Source organism: Scyliorhinus canicula, chromosome 12 (assembly GCF_902713615.1).
Source record: "Scyliorhinus canicula chromosome 12, sScyCan1.1, whole genome shotgun sequence".
Lineage (NCBI taxonomy): Eukaryota > Metazoa > Chordata > Chondrichthyes > Carcharhiniformes > Scyliorhinidae > Scyliorhinus > Scyliorhinus canicula.
In genome coordinates this window covers 95,484,348-95,496,705 of record NC_052157.1, presented here as the reverse complement: position 1 = coordinate 95,496,705, position 12,358 = coordinate 95,484,348, and positions in this window count along the sequence as shown.

Genomic DNA, 12,358 nt, shown 5'->3' with positions numbered 1-12,358 from the left:
TCCCAGATACTCATTTAGAAAGTCTTGAATTACAAGGATCTACGACCGACAGAGGTAGGAGGCTTAGTCATGAGTGACATAGGAATATAAGAACATAAGAACTAGGAGCAGGAGTCGGCCATCTGGCCCCTCGAGCCTGCTCCGCCATTCAATGAGATCATGGCTGATCTTTTGTGGGCTCAGCTCCACTTTTCAGCCCGAACACCATAACCCTTAATCCCTTTATTCTTCAAAAAACTATCTATCTTCATCTTTAAAACATTTATTGAAGGAGCCTCTACTGCTTTACTGGGCAAGGAATTCCACAGATTCACAACCCTTTGGGTGAAGAAGTTCCTCCTAAACTCAGTCCTAAATCTACTTCCCCTTATTTTGAGGCTGTTCTGTTTTCACCCAGCAGTGGAAACAACCTGCCCGCATCTATCCTATCTATTCCCTACATAATTCTATATGTTTCTATAAGATCCCTTCCTCATCCTTCTAAATTTCAATGAGTACAGTCCCAGTTTATTCAATCTCTCCTCGTAATCTACCCCCTTCACCTCTGGGATTAACCTAGTGAACCTCCTCTGCACGCCCTCCACGTGACGTATCTGAACTTCTTCCACGAGAAAGTAACTGAAATCCTGTTTAACTGTTTGAGACTCAGAAAAGTAATTCCCCTCGTGTAAGATATTCTGAGTCTTAACAGAGAAACAGATTTCCCTCTTTTGGTGCCTTAACTTGATAAAGGTTAGTTAGATAGCCCTTTCGGATCCGGAACACCGAAAACCTGTCACTGTGGTTAATGTGGTGCAATAGTTGGCACTGCTGCCTCATGGCACTGAGGACCCAGGTTCGGTCCCGGCCCCGGGTCACTGTGTGGAGTTTGCACATTCTCCCCATGTCTCCATGAGTCTCATCTCCACAACCCCAAAAAAATTGATGTACAGTGTAGATGCATTGGCCATACTAAATTGCCCCTTAATTGGAAAAAAAGGAATTGGCTACTTTAAATTTTTAAAATAAAAATAAGATTGAGCACATTTTACGGAATTCTCTGTTCCTGAGACCATGGGCGGGATTCTCCGACCCCGCAGTCAGAGAATCGCCGGGGGGGGGATTCACGCAACACGGGCCGAATGCCGGTTGGCCGGTCATCGGAGAATCGGCGCTACTGGCCGGTCGGGGGCCACTCTACGTGGCCCATTCGGTGATTCTCCGCGCGCGACGGGCCGAGTGCCCGCCGAGTTCAGCCGAATCCCGCCAGCGCCATTCACGTGTGGTCTTACTCGGCGGAACCTCGGCATTCATGTTGCGGAGGGCGGCCTGATGAGGGGTGAGGTGGGATCCAACCTCGGGGAGGGCCTCCACAGTGGCCCGGCCTGCGATTGGAGCCTACAGATCGGCGGGCAGGCTAAGCCTGGTGGGTGCTTATGTTCCTCCGCACCGGGCCCCTGTATCCGCCATGTTGCATCGGGGCCGGCGCGGAGATGCCAACTAGCGCGCATGCGTGAACTCGCGCCAGCCGTAGCGTGCATGTGCGAACCCGCGCTGGCCGACGCGCGCATACGCGGACCCGCGACGTCCGGTATCGGCAGCTGGAGCAGTGTAAGGCTCTCCAGTGGCAGCCTGTGTGGCGCAGGATTGCTGCTCCTAGGGGCCTGTTTACACCATCGTAAAATGCAACCAGTCCCCCCAGCCCTCGCCGAAGCCCCCTCGGCCACCCATGCGACCAGTATTGGTGGTCAGTGGAGTGCGCAGCCTGGACACCCCCCCTGTCCTATGGGGGGGTCACCCCAGCACCACACCCATGCCCCTGACACCCCACCCCCTGCCCAGCAAGCCTGGCTAGTGGCCAGCACGGCAGCCCACGGTCGTGCCTCTCTGTGTCCTACCTTCTCTCTCTCCTTCACCAGCCACGGCGCCTGTTTCTCGATTTTTAAAAGCACAAGCGAACCTTCGCATCAGGAATCACCCCCAGTGGAGGCGGAGATTCATGGAGGCTCCGGAGAATGCCGGGTCAGGCCGCTAATGATATGTGAAAGATTTTCTTATCGAAACTCAGGATAAGGCACTCAGTCGGGTTAGGAGGTTCAAAGCACTCTTTATTTTTCAAGATTTCATTTAATACATTAATTTAAATGCACAAAATTAAATCGAAAACTTTGATCAAAATAATACATAAACTGGTCAGAACATAGCAAAAAACGTTAAACATAAAAGCATAAAGAAACTACTTTGAACACAAACAGATCCATGATTTAAGAACTCAGGAAGGCAGGAATTCAAAAGGAAAGCCTTGCCCATGAGGTCTTACTTTTAAGGGAATCCATAAGGTTTAGCCCCTTATTTACTCTCATTGGTTCTAATTCTCAGCTGAGGCTTTCTGATTTATTCAAACAACTGTCTCTCACTTAGAACATGATTTGTTATCCAAGCATTGGTCATGACTTAAAATTCACTACTGTCCATCAAATTAATTAAATTTCTAAGTGCATCTGCCATGTATGCCATTTGTACAAAGGTAAGTGGCTGGATTCTCCAATTTTGAGGCTATGTCCGGAGGAAGTGTCTGGTTTTACAACAAAAAAGTTGGTGCCGCCCCTGCACTGATGATTTGACCGGTGAGGGGCTAGCAGCCACGCTACATAAAAAGCACGGCCTTCCCGACATAAACGCTGGAGAATTTCCGGGTCTGTGACCATGCATTAGCACGGCGACGACCTGCAGTGGTCGCGGCATACAACATGGCGCCAACTGCGTGCGGACCCAACCTGCCAGATAGTGCCCCCTCGCCATACCTGGGCCACCCCTCACCAGTCACCCCAGCCCTCGCCGAAGCCCCTTCGGCCAGTTGCATGGCTCTCCCCCACCCCCGACTGGACATAGTCAGCAGCCGCCATGCTAGGTTCCCAAAAACTGAGAGCACACATCCCCCGCACTATCAGGAACTCAGCCCATCAGGAGTGGAGCATCGGGGGAGGACCTTCAGGTAACATCCGCCGTGCGGTGTACTCCTCAAGCATCCGAAAACAGACATTTCTCAACAGGCATTTCTCCCGATTCGGTCATAAGCAAGGATTCTCTGCCCAGTCACCGATTACGATATCAGCATCGGGCAATGGGGAATCCGCCGATGGTGCTCGCACTAATCTTGCTTTGGAAACATTTTTATTACTAAATGTATTGTGGAACAATGGTCTATTCATTACAAAGGCCTTTCTGCAACTACTCTTGAAACAATATTAGCTTTGTGCATTTTTATCTGAGACCATGACTTTGACTTTGTGGATATTCCATTTTCTGTCGAAGTACTGAATTTAAAATTATACAGCATCAATTCTTAAAGGTCCCAAATGAATCAATGAAGCAGTCAATAAGTCTATAATCTGTCAATACGCCAAAGGCGTTTACTGTACGTGTGGAGTGGAACGCATTGACGGCGCTGTTGACGCACCACAGTGTTGCAATTTGGCTTCAACCGCCGCCCACCACGATTTTGGCGTCAAAACTGATTCTCCGCCTAATCGCATTTCCCAATTCCTGCGTCAGCCGACGGAGAATCCCGCTAATGATAATTGAACATGCGTTCAGGATTTTCTGCATTTGCTACTTCGATCAACAACATTCACACACTCAAATTGCCTTTCCTTGTGCCTTATTATTGTCCATTTAACAATCTTTTAAACAATTATAGGGTGTGGACGTCGCTGGTTAGGCCAGTATTTAATATCCATCCGTACTTGCCCATCAGAAGGTGCTGATGAGTTGCCTTCTTGACCGCTGCAGTCCCTGAGATGTAGGTACACCCACAGTGTACCTACATCTGTTAGGGAACTGTTAGGGAGGGAGTTGCAGGATTTTGATCCAACGACAGTGAAGGAACAACAATATGTTGTCAAGTCGGGATGATGAGTGACTTGGAGGGAACCTTCAGGTGGTGGGGTTCCCAGGTATCTGCTACTCTCGTCCTTCTAGATGGCAGTGTTCATGGGTTTGCAAGGTGCTGCCTAAGGAACCTTGGTGAGTTACTGCAGTGCATCTTGCAGATGGTACACACAGCTGCCACTGTTCATCGGTGATGGAAGGTTTAAATATTTATAGATGGGGGGCCAATCAAGTGGGGCTGCTTTGTTCTGGATAGTGTTGAGTTTCTTGAGTATTTTTGGAGCTGCACTCATCCGGGAAAGTGGAACGTTTTCATCACACGCTTGACTTGTGCCTTATAGTTAGTGGACAGAATAGTTTAGGGGGTGTCAGGAGGTGAGGTACTCATTGCAGGATTCCCAGCCTCTGACCTGCTCTTGTAGCCATAGTATTTATATGGCTGGGTCCAGTTCAATTTATGATCAATGATAACCACAGGATGTTGATTGTGGGGATTCAGCTATGGTAATGCCATTGAATGTCAAGGGGCAATAGTTAGATCTTCTCTTGTAGGAGATGGTGTTATCACACCCTGGGTGAGTGCACGATCAGCTCCAGCCCCACAGACTACGCAATTCCGAAATAAGTGAATTAACCAGTAATTTGTCTGCTTTCCTAAGATTTTTAATCCTTGACTGCTCCAATGATTTATCGGCACCAGATTTAAAAGTAAAACATTAACAAGCTGTTTATTTATAACATGAGCATAAATGAAATAATGGAACAACGGTCTCCTCATCTATCTATTCCCCAAACCCTCCACCCAGACACACACAAGACAGACACATGGTAAGGGGGGTAGGGGAAGAATTAAGATAATGGGAATTGAAGGAAAAGGTTTGAGATTAATCTCTGCTGCTGCAGTTGTGGCCTCTGTCGGTGCTGCTCTTATCCAAATGCAACCCTCTGGGGAATGGATTTATACAAGAGATTCAGGTCAGTGCAATTATGCCCTTTGATCACAGATGGAGCCTCACACAGGAGATTCAGGTCAGTGCAATTCTGACTTTCAACCACCCTGATGGGAGCTTCCCCCTCCCTGAGATATTACTGGAGCTTTATACCTGAGATATTGAAGACTTTTCTGTTCACCTGATCTCTGCACAGAAATCCAAGCTGTATAATGAAGAGAGTTCTCAGTTTGTGCTTTTTCCAGCCATTCAGACAGAGGATTAAAGTATTACAGACCTGGTGAGAAACTGCTTACGGCCTTTCACATCAGAAGTTCCCATCACAGATCTAATTGCTGCCTGTGTCTTTTAAATAGGAATTCCCTTCACAGATCGGGCTGGGAGCCTTTTAAATCACCTAGCAGAGAGAGAGAGTGTCGTCCAGCTGCTTCTCACAGAACTCAGGACAAAATGGAGCTCTTCGTATGAGCCGCCTTTCTTCTGGAAGGTTCTGAATAGCTATCAAACTGACTTCACGGCTCTGCCACAGAATATAAAAGGGAAGTCCTGGGCTAGTTCATTAGTCAACAAGACTAAGAATTTAAAATGAAACAGAACAGACACAGGCTTTACAACAGTATCCCAATAATGGTCATTGCCTGGCACTTGTGTGGCGCAAATGTAACTTGTCAGGCCAAGCCTGGATATTGTCCAGATCTTGCTGCATTTGGACATGGACTGCTACACATCTAGTCCTGCAGCAAATTCTTTAACAATATCAGTGCTTTTTTGAAACAATCTGTGTAATAATCAGTGAGACTTGTCATGAATTAACCCACAGAGGCAGTCCGCATCGTGTTCTGGACCTTTAATCTGAATGAGATATCATACCAGAAACTCATAGGGAGAGTAGATTTGAAATCTTCTACTTTCAAATGAGTCCCTGGTTCATGTCGCATTGCAGGATCAAAAACTGGAATTTCAGACTGTTCATAGCCTCGGATTCCAAGAATTTTGTATTGAATAACTTTGGGACTTACCCTCCTGTACGCCCATCAGGTCTTGCAGAAAATGAGTCATTTAACATGTTTTGCAAGTGTACGACATTGTACAACAATGAAAAATACGCACACTGGAGAGTTACAAAACATGCAGTCGACAGAGGTGAGGAGGAATTTATTCAGCCAAAGGGTGGTGAATCTGTGGGACTCTTTGCCGCAGAAGGCTGTGGAGGCCAAATCCCTGAGTGTCTTTAAAACAAAGATAGATAGGTTCTTCAGTAATATGGGGATCAGGGGTTTATGGGGAGAAGGCAGGAGACTGGGGATGAGAAAATATCAGCCATGATTGAATGGCGAAGCAGACTCGATGGGCCAAGTGGCCTAATTCTACTCCTACGTCTTATGGTCTAATGGACTCCAGGCATCAAGTAACAATACTCCCAATGACTCAATTCAGGAAATGGCATCCACATGCTTCAGGAAAGGCTCATGGATTTTCTTTTAAGATGCCCGCCTGCACCCATTTATTTTTTCCTTTCCCATCGGGGTTGTATCCCTGGCCTCTTTATTTTTGTACGGCAGGCTTGCTTTCTCTTAAGAAATCAAGTAGAATACCATGTAATCCATTTTTGCAACATGTTTTTAATGGGGTCACAGGGAGGCGGTCGCAACACTCAATGGAGTTGTCGATTATAACTGCAGGATATCAGGCACTCACCCAGAGGTCTGCACATAACCATATCTCATAGAAGGTGATCTAGGTGCCACAACAATTGATCCATTTGAATGGACACCTTCTGATGTCGTGTTTACAGGACAGGCCCAGCCTTGCCTGGCTCTTTGTCTCTGTCCAGTCTATTCAAGCTTGGATGTGTGACATCCCATCAGGCCTGCCTGGGGTTCAGAATGTGCTTTTAATTTAACATGTTCAATTTTTAATTTAACATGTCCAGTTGATTGATTGATTGATATTTACCGAAGTACAGTGAAATGTATTTTTCTGCGGCCAAGGGAACTTACACAGTTCGTCCATAGTAGACAAAAGAATAATCATCATTATTGTCCATTGACAAATGGTACATCAACAAATAGTCAGCGCTGGCCCTAGGGTTGCTGGCGCCCCGGGCAAGTTGAACTTCGGTGCCCTTGGGGGGGCGGGGCCGAGGGGGGGGAGGGGGCGGGGCCGAGGGGGGGGCTGAGGGAGGGGGGCGGGGCCGAGAGGGGGCGGGGCCGGGGCCGAGAGTGGGGCGGGGCCGGGGAGGGCGGGGGGCGGACCCAAGGGGGGGGCGGACCCAAGGGGGGGGCCGACCCGAGGGGGGGGGCGGGGGGGGCGGACCCGAGGGGGGGACGGGGGGCGGACCCGAGGGGGGGTGGACCCGAGGGGGGGGGCGGGGGGACGGACCCGAGGGGGGGGCGGGGGGGGCGGACCCGAGGGGGGGGGCGGGGGGACGGACCCGAGGGGGGGCGGGGGGACGGACCCGAGGGGGGGGGACAGAGGGGGGGGGCCGCCCTGGGGGAGTGCGGCCACCCTGGGGGAGTGCGGCCACCGCGCATGCGCTGGTTGGCACCGGCCCAACTGCGCATGCGCGGGACCCGAGTCTCTGGCGCCCCCTAGCACATGGCGCCCCGGGCGACTGCCCGAGTTGCCGGTGCCTTGAGCCGGCCCTGCAAATAGTCATTAGAGAGCAGCAGAGGGTGTCGTGAATAGTGTTCTTATGGGAACAGATCAGTTTGAGGGAGAGTCGTTGAGGAGTCTAGTAGCTCCAAGGTTATTAGTCTTGTCGGGATAATGGTGTTATATTATATTCATTGAAGCTTAGAAGAATGAGAGGGGATCACAGAGAAATTTATAAAACTACAACAGGGTTAGGGTAGATTCAGAAGGAATGTTCCTGATAGAGGTCATAGTTGGAGGATAAGGACTTCCGGTGATGACGATGTGCTGAGGGGGCACATCAGGTGGCTCTCCTCCCAACCAGAACCAAAAAAGACACTTTTAGATTAATTTTGCCTGAAATATCAAAAGCAAAATAACCCCAAACGGAAATAAAGGAACACCGGGTAAAAATGCCAGCGAACAGGAGCTCAAGAGGTCAGCGAGAAGGCAGATGTGGCGGAAAGGGCCACGAATAGCAAGCGGATGAATCGGCAGACCCTCGAGGCAAGGAGGCCCCAGCCTCCCAAGAGAGGGGGGGGGAGACCGCCGACGCGAGCATCAGCCTCCTCCTCCCCACCAGGAGTCGGATGGAAGACTTTCCGAAAGAAGGAGCTGGCTGCCATGGAGGAGGCAATTCGAATCGAGATCCAGGTGGTGGTGAAGATGGTGGTGACGGAGGCAGTGGTCGACCTACAAAGGATGATCGACAGACTGGAAATTAAAGTGTAGGTGCAGAAGAGGATGAACCAAGACCTCGAGAGAGCCTCAACAGACCAGAGTGACAGGATCGCCGCTCTGGAGGCAGAGGTGAAAAGGTTGGCGGCAGCCCAGGGGAGCTAGAAGGGGAAATTCGAGGACCGTGAAAACATATCCCGATGGCAGAACATATGGATTGTGGGCATGCCGGAAGGCATTGAGGGCAGAGACCCGACATATAAAGCCCAAATGCTGGGCAACATCCCTAACCCCCCCAGAACTTGACAGGGCACACAGGGTGCTCAGACCATAGCCCAAGGCGGGGGAGCAGCGGAGAGCAATCATTGCAAACCTTCACTGATACCAGGACATAGAACATAGAACATTACAGCGCAGTACAGGCCCTTCGGCCCTCGAGAGACTGTGAGAGGGTCCTGTGGTGGGCTAGACAGAAGTGAGCACATGGGAAGGACATAGAATCCATATTTAATCAGGCAAAGTTGGTGCTTTATCAAAGTGGGGTGCGATTTGGCATGTTATTCCCGGCCAGACTCTGGCTCACGCATGAGAGCAAGGAGTACCTATTCAGATTTCAATCCTGTTCCCTCTCGAGTGCCTCTTTTGAACCAATCTCCACCACAGTCTCAGGCAGTGCATTCTAGATCCTAACCACTCGCTGTGTGAAAAAGCTTTTTCCTCCTGCCGACATTGTTTTTTTGGGGGAAATGATCTTGAATCGATGCACACTTGTTCTTGGTTCCTCCACCAATGAGAATAGCCTTTAACTATCTACACTCTCCAGACCCCCCCACCCCCACCCCCACCCCCACCCCCCCTCCCCCACCCCCACCCCCCCCTCCCCCAGATGTCGGTATACCACTCATCTTTCTCTTCTTAAAGGAAATCAGAAGCAGCATCCTCAAGGCAGTAATGAGCATACAAACATACAAAGGAGAAAGATTCAGCTCCTCGAGCCTGCTCCACTATTTAATAATGTCATAGCTGACCTAATGTTTATCTCAAATCTGCATTCTTCCTGCCCCCGATAACCTATCACCCCTTGCTTACCAAGAATCTAACCAGTTGTGCCTTTGGTATGTTCAAAGACTCTGCTTAAACTGTCTTTTCAGGATGTGGAGATGCCGGCGTTGGACTGGGGTGAGCACAGTAAGAAGTCTTACAACACCAGGTTAAAGTCCAACAGGTTTGTTTCAAACACGAGCTTTCGGAGCACGGCTCCTTCTTCAGGTGATGAAGGAGCCGTGCTCCGAAAGCTCGTGTTTGAAACAAACCTGTTGGACTTTAACCTGGTGTTGTAAGACTTCTTACTGTCTTTTCAGGGACATAGTTCTGTGATGGTATGGATATGAGCACTGCCATTGGTGCAGAGCACTGGCTTCCCATTGGCTCTGGCTGGTCATGTGCCTCTCGTCCGATTGGTTGGGACTAGTCATATGACTGCTCTCCAATTAGTCGAGAGGCAAGTAGGCCCCGCCTCTGAGGCGGGGTATAAGTACCCAGAGTTCCCGGCGGTCGGTCATTCTCTGTAGTCGACCACCAGGCTAACAACTAGCTGATTAAAGCCACAGTTCGGATCCTAAATGTGTCTTGAGTCGAATTGATGGTACATCAAGTTGCAAGGAGTCATGACCCTCTGAGACAAAATAAGTTTTCCTCATGTCTACTTTAAATGTGCAACCCCTTATTTTTAACCAGTGACCCCTAGTTCACAAGAGGAAACATCTTCTCCACATCCAGCCTGTCACTATCCTTCAGGATCTTGTTTCAATCAAGTTGTCTCTCACTCTTTTGAACTCCAGAGGACCACAAGCCTAGTCTCTCCAATCTTTCCTCATAAGACAACCCTCCTATTCCAGAGGGTTATAAACCTCATAAACCTCCTGTGAACAGCTTCCGACGCATTTACATCCTTCGTTAAATAAGCATTTATATCCTTCCTTAAATATTGTAAACAATACTGTATACAATACTTCAGATGTGGTCTGACCGATGTCCTGTATAACTGAAACAAAACCTCCCTACTTTTATAATCTATCCCTCTCACAGTAAATTATAACATTCTATTAGTTTTCCTAATACTTGCTGCACCTGTTTATTTCTTTTGCGATCCATCCGCTAGGACACCCGGATCTCTCTGCACCTTAGAACTCTGAAATCTCTCAACATTTGGATGATGTGCTTAGGTCAAAATGGACAATTTTACATTTTCCCACCCTACACTCCAATTGCCAGATTTTTGCCCACTCATTCACCTATGTGCCTTTGAAGTCTCTTTATGTCCCCTTCACAACTTAGTTTCCTAATTATCTTTGTGTCATCAGAAAGTTTTTCAGCCATTCCTTCAATCCTTTTACCTGAGTCATTTATATAAATTGCAAAAGGTTGAAACCACAGCGCCGATCCCTGTGGCACACTGCTCGTTATATCTTTTCAACCTGAAAAACACACATTTATGCTTACCCTCTGCCTCCTGTTAGCCAGCCAATCTTCAATCTCTGCCAATATGATACTCCCTATAAAATGAGCCGTTATGTGCTGCAATAACTTTTGATGTGGCACTTTATCCAATGCCTTCTGGAAATCTTAAGAATGTTCACCAGTTCCTCTTCATACGCAGTACATGTTACTTGCTGAAAGAACTCCAATAAATTGGTTAAACATGATTTTCCATTCACAAAATCATTTTTCCTGATTGCCTTGAGATGTCCAAATGCCTTAATTTAACTTCTTTAAGAATGTTTTCTCATAAGACCATAAGACCTAGGAGTGGAAGTAAGGCCATTCGGCCCATCGAGTCCACTCCGCCATTCAATCATGGCTGATGGGCATTTCAACTCCACCTCCCAGCTTTCTCCCCATAGCCCTTAATTCCTCGCGACATCAAGAATTTATCTATCTCTGCCTTGAAGCCATTTAGCGTCCCGGCCTCCACTGCACTCTGCGGCAATGAATTCCACAGGCCCACCACTCTCTGGCTGAAGAAATGTCTCCGCATTTCTGTTTTGAATTTACCCCCTCTAATTCTAAGGCTGTGCCCACGGGTCCTCGACTCCTCGCCTAACGGAAACAGTTTCTTTGCGTCCATCCTTTCTAAGCCATGTATTATCTTGTAAGTTTCTATTAGATCTCCCCTTAACCTTCTGAACTCCAATGAATACAATCCCAGGAACGCCAGCCGTTCCTCATATGCTAGACCCGCCATTCCAGGGATCATCCGTGTGAATCTCCGCTGGACACGCTCCAGTGCCAGTATGTCCTTCCTGAGATGTGGGGCCCAAAACTGGACACAGTACTCCAAATGGGGCCTAACCAGAGCCTTATAAAGGCTCAGTAGCACATCGCTGCTTTTATATTCCAACCCTCTTGAGATAAATGACAACATAGCATTCGCTTTCTTAATCACGGATTCAACCTGCATGTTTACCTTTAGGGAATCCTCGACTAGCACTCCCAGATCCCTTTGTACTTTGGCATTATGAATTTTCTCACCGTTTAGAAAGTAGTCTATGCTTGGATTCTTTTTTCCAAAGTGCAAGACCTCACATTTTCTCACGTTGAAATGCATCAGCCATTTCCTGCACCACTCTCCCAAACTATCTAGATCCTTCTGCAGCCTCCCCACTTCCTCAGCACTACCTGCCTGACCACCTAACTTCGTATCATCAGCAAACTTCGCTAGAATGCCCCCAGTCCCTTCATCCAGATCATTAATATATATGGTGAACAGCTGCGGCCCCAACACTGAACCCTGTGGGACACCGCTGGTCACCGGCTGCCATTCCGAAAAAGAACCTTTTATCCCAACTCTCTGCCTTCTGTCAGACAGCCAATCCTCAACCCATGCCAGTAGCTCACCTCGAACACCATGGGCCCTCACCTTACTCAGCAGCCTCCTGTGTGGCACCTTATCAAAGGCCTTTTGGAAATCCAGATAGACCACATCCACTGGGTTTCCCTGGTCTAACCTACTTGTCACCTCCTCAAAGAATTCTAACAGGTTTGTCAGGCACGACCTCCCCTTACTAAATCCATGTTGACTTGTTCTAATCCGACCCTGCTCTTCCAAGAAATTAGAAATCTCATCCTTAACGATCGATTCTAGAATTTTACCAACAACCGAGGTTAGGCTAATTGGCCTATAATTTTCCATCTTTTGTCTTAATCCTTTCTTGAACAAGGGGGTT